This window comes from Vanessa tameamea, chromosome 10, assembly GCF_037043105.1.
Source record: "Vanessa tameamea isolate UH-Manoa-2023 chromosome 10, ilVanTame1 primary haplotype, whole genome shotgun sequence".
NCBI lineage: Eukaryota > Metazoa > Arthropoda > Insecta > Lepidoptera > Nymphalidae > Vanessa > Vanessa tameamea.
The window spans coordinates 8,235,433-8,247,737 of NC_087318.1; the positions used below are offsets into that span (position 1 = coordinate 8,235,433).

Here is a 12,305-nt window from a genome sequence, read left to right on the forward strand (position 1 = left end):
ACGGTAAGAAGTAAATGATTGCTTTCTATAGAAAAGTCGAGTGCCTAAAAAATCCATGGCGACGTATAGCTGTATGTGACGACTAATTCACAAATCGATAAAATGTGGAGAATTAATTTTATAGCAGGATACGTATGGGTATTTTATTAAATAAACAGGAAGTTTTGTTCTAGATTTATTTCAAATCTATAACTTAAAAGTTCCGATAGCTTAAATTTCGAAGACAATATAAAAAAAAAATATATAATGATGATTTAATCTATACTAATATTATAAAAGTGAAAGTAACTCTGTCTGTCTGTCGCTCTTTCACTGCCAAACCAATGAACCGGATTTTATGAAATTTGGTATGAAGCAAACTTGAACTTGAGCCGCGGGCGACAACTAAAATGATATATATTCTGTTGCTTAAACAATTGTTTTCATTTTTATTATTATTACAAAAAATTTGGCCGCGATAAATATAAGACGTAAGGCCCAGGACCACGATATAGCAATTAGCGTCATAGACTTCGGACTTTAATGTGTGTAGCCTACGTGTCGTAATTACCTATGATATGGTACTAAAGCTTACGACGAGGTAGAAGGCAAGTCACCTTATGTTGCAAATATAAAAAAAATCCCGAAGCTTGTATGCTTGAAGGACTAGTTGTCAGCCGCGGCTTCGCTCGCGTTTTAGGGGGTCGGTTCGTTGGTTTGGTAGTGAAAGAGCGACAGGCAGACAGACAGAGAGAGTTACTACCACATTTATAATATTAATATAGAAGTATAGATGACATACCGCATGTCCAAATTTCTGAGTATCTAAAGTAACAGTTAATTTTATTATTTGTAGCTTAATAATTATTTTGACTTATCTGTTCAATACAAATATATTTCGTTGTGGGCTTTTCTGTTGAAATATTTAGATTTAGTTAGTTCAGTAGTTAAAGTAAATATTCATTTCATGGGTATACATATACATATACGTATCTTATGGTTAAGATAGCGTACGAATGTAAGCGCCCGAAATCGTTTTTATCGATGAAAGAACATTAACAGATACATTTAATTAGAATCTATTATACTTTTAGAACTTTCGGACAACATTCTCTCCATGAAAATGGAGGCAACTTCTATTAAAATTTCCACATTCTGCGCCCCAAAATTACATTTGAAACTATATATTTTTTTTCTGTAATAGGTGGCAACCACGCAGGAGGCTCACCTGATGGAAAGTAACTACCACCGCCTGCCTACCAGCTGGTTCTACAGGTTGGTTGTGCGAGGCAGAAAATGTCTTAAAAATCGCGCTGTTGTGGATTTTCGGACACCTAGGTGGTGCGGGTGAAACTTGGAATTTTACCGAGATGTCTGATAACGATGAGATTTATTTATTTACGACAACAGGCAATTAACGAAATATATATATAATATACATATAAGTACCTTGTGATTACAATTGAAAAATTAACTGAATCACTCACGACGTTTGCTTTCACCGACGAGCAGGAGGTAGTTAAGCGCAACTTACATTGCAGGGGTTTCTTGTCCTTTGGAGAAGGTTAGTGTATGTGTCCATACATATTATTTACAAAAACGAGTACGTATATAAAATAAAATTAGCTGTTAAAGTTCAAAAAGTTTTGAATTTCGAATTTATATTAACAGAATAGACCTGAAGATCACAAAACCTCAAGTGACCCTGTAACGGTTAGGAATCTAAAAATGGTTTGTACAGTTTCACGACTTAATAGAGTTCTAAGTAGTTTTGATATTTGCTTAAATATTATTTTATTACGACGACATAACCGAATAAAATGATGTAGTTTATTTTTATCGGTAGTTTCTATAACACAATGTTAATTTAAACTTTATATTTTACGTACAATAAAATGTATGTGTCATCAACAATTTTGGTAATTTGTACAAATTACGAAAATTGTTGATTCTTTAATATTAAATAGAGAAAAATAATATTACTCTTTGGTTCTCTACAAACATCCTACTATCCTAGAACTTATATGTTTCATTTCCAATTTTAGATGAACGTGGCGTTTATTTTAATGTACTTTTATCATGATTAACCACAATAATTTCTTCGAAAGTTGACAATCTAGGTTGGTTGACATCTGTGATGGTTAAGTTAATAAGGTGATAAAAATATTATCCGGAAAATGTTAGGTGCTTGCTACACGCGGCCACGAGTAAACTCATTCGTGTTAGGTTTTTACTCATAAAAATCTTAAGCTAGTTAATATTAAGAAACAAATATCTTAAAAAATATTAAAGATGCGTGCAACTTGTAAAATGCGTTTTCGCTGCTTGAAACAGCGTAAATACATTTGTCGACGGATACAAATTAATATATATAATTATTTTATGGTTTTATTGTATTCGATAAAGAAAAAAAAGTAAAAATGTTTAGACTTTAAGTATAATCTTTGTTTTGAAGATACTTAAATATGGCGATGATTAAAGTCTATTGAATACAGACAAGTATAAAAAACTAGTTTCCGCAAATTCACACATCTATGAGGAGGGGGTGCGGTCAGGTCTTAGGAATCCAAATCCTTTGCTGTACTTCTCCCAACGGATATACAAAATTTCACGATGATCGGTTGAGTTGTTACGAAGTGAAAGCGTAACAAATAAATTCACTTTCGCATAGGATAGATTTTACCTGTATTATATTTTATTGTATAACTGGCTGTCGACCGGCTTCGCTCGAGTTTTAGGGATTGCTTGTCAGGTATTAGGCACTCATATCCTTCTTTGGAATCTAAATTTTGCCCAATGTGGGTCATTGTTTTAACCGTGAAGGAGCAACAGACAGACAGACAGACATACAAAGTTACTTTCGCATTCATAATATTATACAGAAGTATAGATTATTATAGATGAAAGAATACTGGAACACGAACCAATGTTTTAAAACTTCTTACAACGATATAAAACTAATAAATTAAAACAACGTTAATCAAACTAAAATTTTCTTTATAACTTTGGTAATACATACATATGTACCGATCAGAATAATATATAGTACACACCCCGCACACGAGAGAGTAGATAGCCGCTGGTTTTTCTTGTCATGAGGGTATAAAGTACCATCATATGATCGCCGTTATACAAACATATATTATTATAAAAATGGAGATTGTTTGTTTATTTGAAAATCACGCAAAAACTGATTTTTATGAAACTTTTTTTTAAAGATATTTTACCGTAAACTCGTATATTTTATCTCGCTACAACAATGAGAATCGGAGTTAATCGTATAATAAATATATACATTATGTAGATAGATATAAAAATGTATATATTATGTAGATATTGGATAAATAGGAAATGCGGCCTCTAAAATGAACAAAATTCTTATTGCCTCTTGAGAAAAAAAAACTATATTTTTGCAACTGCTTTTAAATTTCGAATATCGAATGTCTACATTGTAAGCAGCTGCCAGGACTCAGTCGAGTTTTGTTGTTGTTATTAATCTCATTATTGTGCACAAATTATCATACAAGCTATAAACTTAACTATATAAGAATATGAAAGCGTGCAAAGGTACTCAGTAAAAGATCTGCATCGAGCAAATATTTAATATTCAAATATTTGATAATCAAGAGTAGCCTAAACATTTAACTAGGTAACTTTTACCCGAGAATTATGACGAAAGCTTATCTTCGTACTCGGGACTCAGTAATACTTGATACATACACATATTATTATTATTTTTTATGATGTCAGTAGGCGGACGAGCAAATGGGCCACCTGATGGTAAGTGGTCACCACCGCCTATAGATAATGGCGCTGTAAGAAATATTAACAATTCCTTCTATCACCAATGCGTCACCAACCAAAACTAAGATGTTATGTCCATTGTGCCTGTAGTTACACTTGTTCGCTCATCCTTCAAAACGGAACACAACAATACTGAGTACTGCTGTTTGGTGGTAGAATATCTGATGAGTGGGTGGTACCTATATACAGGGTTTGCACAAAGCCCTACCACCAAGAGATATTATTACAAATGTTGCTCGTTCAATATAACTATCACTTACGGGCGATAATCAAACCTTTGACAATCAACACTGACGGAAAATATCTTTAATTATTTTTTTAAGAATTTAAATAATTACACTCATCACTCAACTAGTCCATCTCATGACAATCTGATTTATTTTACTTTTTCGCTCTCAGATTTTCTAACTTCTACGTACAGATCACATATTTTATCTGCCCTCCACACATTTACATCTCGGCAAAATGCATTCGCTTTTCACTCGTCACCTTAGTGGCCCAACACTCTAATTCATTAATAAGACCAACAGCTTTGATTATATTTTAACTTTTGATTTTCATTTACGCCTATACTTGATAAGCTAAGGAAATGTATTTGATGAGCATTATCCTCTTTGTAACGAGTTGTGAAAACATTAATATTTGCTCAGCGAGTCTCAAAGTTTGTTTGTCGTAGTGTACAAACTGTTCGTGCAGTACTTAATGTTGCTCACATTTCTGTGGTCACATCTTCATTGATAGTTTCTGGCTACATCGGCCTTCATTTCTTGGGTTGAAGTTGCAAAATATCAATTTTTTCAGTATGAAAATTAGTTTCGTAATGTCAGAGACATTCGGCCGGCAACGTTCCTAGATTCCCTAAATTAAAAAATGACGTCATCAATTCGAAAATAATTGAAAAATATAAAATATGCATAAGTTTATTTTTAAATATATTGTATATAGTTAACATAATTTAATTAAACTATTTATATATAATATCAACGCACTCATATTCGAAATCGCTTGATTAAAGAACAGTTTAAGTTGTCTAGATATCTTAAATTATTGATTTTCTGTCATTCAACTCAAGCAATAAAAGTTGTCGTGTTTCTGTTTAACATAATTTGATTACAATAATCTAGTAGCAGTTGTTGTCATAATAAATTACTGCTCCTTCAAATATATTACTATAAATATAAAAGTATCCGTTAATTATATCTAGATTAGTTCTTCAAATATGATTTCAAATGCTTTTGATAAACGCAAATGACACATTAATTTTCTATATATTAGTAGAAAGTGTTCAAAATTTATAATTTAGACTAAATACGTAGATTAAAAAAAAATATTCTTTTCATATTTATATCAAATGACATTAAAAAGTTGCGGTGAGAATCATAATTTATTTATTAACTAACTGTGAAAGCCAAATCTACGAACGACAAACTTAATGCTTTTTTTCACAAAAAAGTAATCATGTCCCCTTAGACGTGCCTCGTTTTTTTCTATCATTTGGATAACCGTTATTTTTGATGTGCATGTTTGTTTCCATTTCCACGCAGAATCACACTCGCTTTATGCTAAACGGATTGATTAACATCCTATTTTAATTTATGTATTAATATGATAAATAGGGTGGCAAATGGAATGGATGGATGGATGGAACCTTATTGGATACACATTGATGCGGTACGAAATATTAGGCATTATTTACACAGGCCCCACCAACCTTGGGAATAAAAAAGCTATGCCCCTTGTGCCTCCAATAAAACTAGCATATTCACCCTTCAAATCAGAACAAAACAATAATAACAGGATCTATTAGCCGTTTATTTTATTATTTATTAAGTGTCAAGTGAGTGGTATACAGCCCTTCCAAAAGGTGATTATTCTACAAAATTTTTATAGTAATCAATATATTAAAAAACTCATTAATACCCGTAATTGCACCTCAAGCCGGGGCGGGTCGCTAGTGCAATACATTGCTAATGCACACACATGCGAGTACGTCTCGTGCTTGTAATTACTTCACCTTTACATAATATTTATGAAACTCAAGCGTTTGAATTTGTCGGCAGAATATCGTTTCTCCCGGCAATCTTCGGGTAGTCTCTGCACTAACGAGATTTTATTAGTTATATCAGTTTATTTTGTCATAACGCTCCCTATCTTGTATGAGATGGGTCTGTATTATTCATAAAATATGTTGATGCGTATTTTTCTTTTTATTTATAATCGTATCTTCAATATTTTCGAGTACCATTTCTTGGAAAATTGATGGTAGCCATTATATAATAATCCATCACCATCACGCGGTAGCATGTCAAGCCAAGTTCTTCTTAGATGTTCTGACTTATAATTTGTTATTATAAACACACATTATAATTTTTGTTTATGAACATATGAGAACTAGCCAAGTCAGAACTTAGGCCACAATATAATCTCCTAAGTTATAAGAAGAAATGATATTTTATGTAGTTATAAATAAATTTCAGGACTGACCTTCTTTTGTCGTTGAAATCAACAACCAAAGCCTATATCATATTGAACTTGGCTCTCATTTTACATTTATGTTTTGATAAGATATTGTTTTTCTCTTAATTAATAATATATATTTATCACATAATCTCTCACTGCGTAGTAACTTGACACCCAAATTCATGGTTATAAATACAGTTGGAAACAATCAAACATTCATTGGTTTTTCACACAGCATAGAATGTAGGTAGTTGTACATAGGTAATTATTATCTTCTATACGTGCCGAGGCATACCTACATATATTTTGACATTATGTTTGTGCATAATTATATTTGCAATAAGCATAATGAACAATGATTGCAATAGCATGAATTCCATTAATCAAAAAAAATTACCTTTTTTACTAAATTCTCAAAGTTCTGAGCATAAAATTTTAGTATATCAGCGCCTTAAAGAATTTATTTATAATGAAAATAAACTTTATTAAATGAGGTCTTAACAAGCACCTTTGAATCGTCAATTAACAAAAATAAAGTTATGGATATACAGACAATTAGCCTAAGTCGACTATGATATATTAGGTTTTGGTTGGTTTAAAAAAAACAACTATAAATAAAATAATGGGACGAGCGTTTGGAGAGCAGCAGCGAAGAGAAGGAAACCGCATAAAAGAACGACATGCCATTAACCGTCGCCGTATACGAGTCAGTCTCACCTCCAAGGCTATTATCTTGATCAAATAGATGGTAAGCCAGCCGTATCGGCAAGATACATATGTAATGATTTTATTTCTTTATGCATCAATCATGTGAAATCTACTGAACGTATCGGTATAAGACTATGATCAGCTGACGTGAAGTCTTCCACAGATGGTTAGAAGCTATTGATTAATTGAATTCCGTTGCGAAGCAGGTTTATAACAGACAGTGTCTTTATAAAAATAATTAAAGAAGATTTGCAAATCATGTCGGGCATTGGTAATTGTAAATATTTTTTCAAACACATCAATAATTATTGTTCCACTCGACAGCACTGAAGAACAATGTACTAATAAATAGTGAGGAAATAATTGTTTATTGTTAAAAATATAAAGGTTTTTTAATTTAAAAAAAATATGAGAATTTAAAAAAATCATTGTTACTTTTGAGAGATATGGTTGGTCGTTTGAATATAAAAATTAAAATACTTACGTTCGTACGATCGTTTCGTCGCATCATTAGGTTATGAGATATTTTTTTGTAATTTTAATTGTAAATTCATTGTTTCATGTTTTCTTATAATAAATATTATTCTTTCTTGTAAATAAATATATTAAGTTAAAATAGTGTAGTAGTAATTAGGCATTTATTTTTTATTATATTATTTGTTATAAATTTTAATTGTGTAAATATGGAAAATAAAGTGAAACGCGTGAGGAAAACTAAAAAAACGTTTATATAAATTAAGCGCCGAACATACATATGAACGATATAAAAAGGTAAGAGTATTTTATTAGTAAACATATTTTTTTTTTATAAATTATGAATATTGAAAACATCTATTAGAAAAATTGTGCAATCAGTTCGCATAGGATCAGATTTTTCGATTATGAGATTATGAGTTTTCGATATGTTCTTAAAATATTACGATACAGTATTTGGTCAAAATACGGAAAACATCAATTGAGAGTGACTACATTCGATCCCCATGAACTCGAAGCAATATGCTATTTTATTATTCATTAAAAGTACTATGAGGCATAATTAGATATATATTTTTTAAATACATACTTTTATAATTAATAAAAATATAATTACTAACATATATTTATTTTTTACAGAATAAAGAAAGTCGAAAACAATGACACGGAAGCTATTTATATTGCGTAAGAGTTTAATTTTATCGATTTTGTTTATAATAGGAATTAAAGTTATGTATGAACTAATTTTAATAATAAAAAAAAAGTAAAGACGTAACAAAAAAATGTAATTATTGAGAACTGGAATATTTAGAAGTGTTATTTGTACGTAATTCAAAAACTTTTTTTTTTGTAATGTCCGCCATATTTGATTGAATATGGTAGCAATTCATGAATCGTGCATTGTCATCAAGACTAAATATGTGTGCCAACTTTCAGCGCCATAGCTTCAGTGGAAGTGGGTGTAATATTGATTGCAAGGTTCCAGCACATATGTACATACATTCATACATACAAGTGAAATGAAATAAAAGATTTTAATAAAAAAATTAACACTAAATGTTTTTTTTTATTTTGTACTACCAAATATAAATAAAAATATTTTAAGTTTAATTAAATCTGTTTTATTTTTTAATCATTTTCGAAAAACAGTCGAAAGCAATTAAAATAATTCTAATATCCTATCTATTTTTATGAGATTTATGATTAAACCTAGTATGATTAACCGAGTTAATCAATGATTCAACCAAATCGACTTGACGACATTTTCTAGTAAATATTTAGCGGTTTTTTTTTAAATTGAATATATATTTTTTCTTTGTGAACCGATATTAATAAAACGAACAAACACTACGCTATATGTTACCCCACGGTTACTACACTACAGATTTTGAACACTTACGATTTTATTATATAAATAGATTATCAAACTTTTATAAAATGTTAAAAATTGGTATGTTTTAATATTTATTAACTAACACCGAAAGAAAGAAAAACAATTCTGTTGCCCTATCTATTTTTTATGAGATTTATGATTGATTTTTGTTCGCTCGGTTTGGCGCCATCCAATAGAATATTTGGGCGTAACCTCGTTACCTCGCTTAAACATTAGTTCACGGGCTTGCCGTTTTTGTCGATTTTGTAAGTGTGTGCTTGCGATTCTCAAGGGCACTTAGCTCTTGTAGTCCTCTTAAGGGGACGTCTTGGAATTTATTCTACAATACTGAGGATTGGTAGATATTCATGTGGTACAATTTTATTGAACACGTGCCACGATATTTTCCTTTTCACGGACAACGAAATGAACATTAATAAACACAAATTAAGCACATGAAAATTCGGTGGCCGAAGCCTGGATTCGTACCAGTGTATTCATTAGACCTTCTCGGTTTTATCTCTATACATTTCAGTGGCAAATTGAATATAAAATATTAATAATAAAATACCAAGGACCGTATTTTTTGCTAATGTGTTTGGTGAAAGACATCGTCGGTAAACAACAGAATTAAACTTTTTGTCACCTATGTATATTTCCACTATTTACTAGTTTTTGCTTGATTTAGACATACGACAATCAAGGATAATCACATACAAATCCTTAAAGTTGCATTTTCAATGAAAATGATATAAAATAACAATTGTAAATATGGTATTAGGTGAATCACTATTTTAAGTGTAACGACGTATCGAAATATTGGAAATCTTTTTATACCGTTCGGCCTTGCATTTAAGTTGTTACTATAATTATATAACAACACTCGTTACACCGACGTTTGTTCATTTTAAAACATTCACGTATTTTAATTAGCACGTGTGTTCTATTTAATAATTAACATTATCATACGACAATTATTTTAGGTTAAACGGCGAAAAACATGACTTTGGATAGAGTTCGATCGGGATCGTTGATTTTATGATGATGTTTTTTTATTAATATTTTGAAAAAGTCACAAGTTTATATATAATATGATCATTGTAATAGTACAATATATTTTTTTCAATTAATGATGCTGATAAACTTAGATTTGGTATGATTAGAGAATTACTTTACAATATTACTTAACACTTTCTTTGTATTCGTAATAATATACTCTAAAAATCTGTTTACTAAAGTTCGTCTACAACAATTTACATAAATATATCTCAAAACAACCGCAGGAGCAATAATTATCAATCGATACATAAAATTTAGGAAAGTCGTTTGTATTATACAAACTATTTATTTATATTTTATTTATAAAATATTTATTTAAATTTAATTTTATATATATTTTTAATGAATTATAAATTTAATTAAAATATTTACCTTTAAAAGCTGCCAAAAAGCACGTTGCACTTAAGCGACACTCACTATCATATCACTAACGAAGCCGTTCTTTGTGTGATGTGCTATAAAGACTTGGTTATATTTTAACACCACGCGTGCACGCATCACTTGAGGCTGTGGACCGCGCGCCGTCACTGCCTCTTATTTATAGTTTCAGGTGCACCGCGTAACAATTTCCCCACCCAACAGCTAATAATTGATTTTCTCTTTTAAGATCTTCCTCAGATCTTGACATCTATCTTCTTTTGATAAATTGCTATTGTTTATTTTAATATCAGTAAAGTAACCAGCAGAGTCGTTTTTAGATCACGTGTTATTCCTAGTATCTTACTAATGTTTCTATCTGAAGGCCGTATTTACTATTTGAGCTTCATCTACATCTACATCTACACTACTATTGTAAAGAGGAAAACATTGTATTTTTGTGTGTGTGTATGTTTGTAATGAATAAACTCAAAAACTACTGTGCCAATTTCAAAAATTATTTCACCATTGGAAAGCTACATTTATCTCAACATAGGCTAGGCAAGGTGTCAAAAAGTGCCCTAAACCGTCTTTCGTCGCATGCGCTGCTGAAAGTATTGATGATAGAACAAAAATATGTTCTACTATATTAAAGAATATATCAATATTTACAAAAAACTTTGCGACACCATATGCCCAATTATTATCGTTATGTCACAATAATCACTTTTAACATTTTAAAAGTTAATACAAAATTAGATCATGTCATTCGAATCTGTTTAAATCCTTGTCCAAATAAATAATATTGTTTTCAAGACTGTTTCAATCCATATAGATCACTTATTGAATCGTTCAAATCGGCTATTTCATTCAATAGATATTACGAATTTAATAAGTCATAGAAATAGAAAAAAAATAAACGCTGTCGCGTTGTGCATGCTATTCATACCTTTTCATTAATCCGTATCCAAATAAATTGTTTCGATACCTATAGATTACTTTTTGCATTTTTCAAAAGTAAAAATGAAGCAAAATACAAAAAAATATAAATAAAAAATGTAAATATATAAAAAACTTAGGAAATTTAATTAGGTAGGATCAGATAAAAATGTAAAATGTTGTAAAAATGTAAATTAAAAAAAATTATCAATAGTCTCTCTCCCTTAAGATTAAATACGTTACTTTAATAAAAAAACGACGAACAAATTCGGATTGTAAGTATGAATAGATAATATGGTACTGCGTTTAAAAAAATATAAAAAAAAGGTAAAGATATAAAAAAATCTTATGTCCACCCGCTAGTATATTATAAAGACATTTTTTTTAAATATTTTTTCTATATTTTCTGAGTGGAAATGGGACAATTGTGGGTTCGAGTCTGGAAGACTGTACGTATCAGATGAAAATCTGTCATATTTGTGTTTATGTATCTTCTCTACTAGAAGCGATTACGCCTTAGCTTAGCAGAGTAAAGTAACAACCAGTATATATGTACATACTGGCTGTTACTTTACTCAAACTATTACTTAAATATGCAGGGTATGTAATAAATAAGTATGCTTATTAAGCGTTAATAACGTCCGTCAATTATCGAATAAGCTACAATTCTTTATATTATAAAGACTTTGACTCCACATTCATGTTTCATAGACCCGATGAAGCCTTTGATTTTCCAACTTAATTGACGTTTATGGTTTTTGTTCCAGCCGTAAAGTTAAGTTATACTTAACTTTATAGTTAAGTTATATAATTTATTATATATATATATATATATAGTTAAGTTATATAAACTTTTCCTGTGGCAACACTAGCTAAATGTCATAAAAAACTTTTCTCAATAATTTAAAATTATTTTTTTATAAAAAATAATTGTAATTAATTTTGATTATATATTTATATCAAGTTATTAATGTACTATATAAAAAATATAATAATATACTGAGTGTCGTGCGTTAATGTGCAGTGTTTCCTTATGTTGTGTTCGTCAGCTGACATTACGCAGGTAACGAACTCAATTTTAAAAAGTTTTCTTGTTCAACTTCTTGTTATCCCTCTAACTCACTATAGAAACCCTATTTAACAATTTATAAGT

At 30.1% G+C, this 12,305-nt stretch overlaps 1 protein-coding gene across 1 annotated transcript in view; it reads right to left on the reverse strand.

Annotated features, from left to right (window-relative positions):
* Window positions 1-10,363, reverse strand: part of LOC113391648 (acyl-CoA Delta-9 desaturase-like) — a 31,476-nt gene extending 21,113 nt beyond the window's left edge. The window contains exon 1 of the mRNA XM_026627684.2: window positions 10,229-10,363. The gene's annotated coding sequence lies outside the window, so the exon portion shown is untranslated. The remainder of the gene's footprint in view (window positions 1-10,228) is intronic.
* Window positions 10,364-12,305: the final 1,942 nt, after the last annotated feature.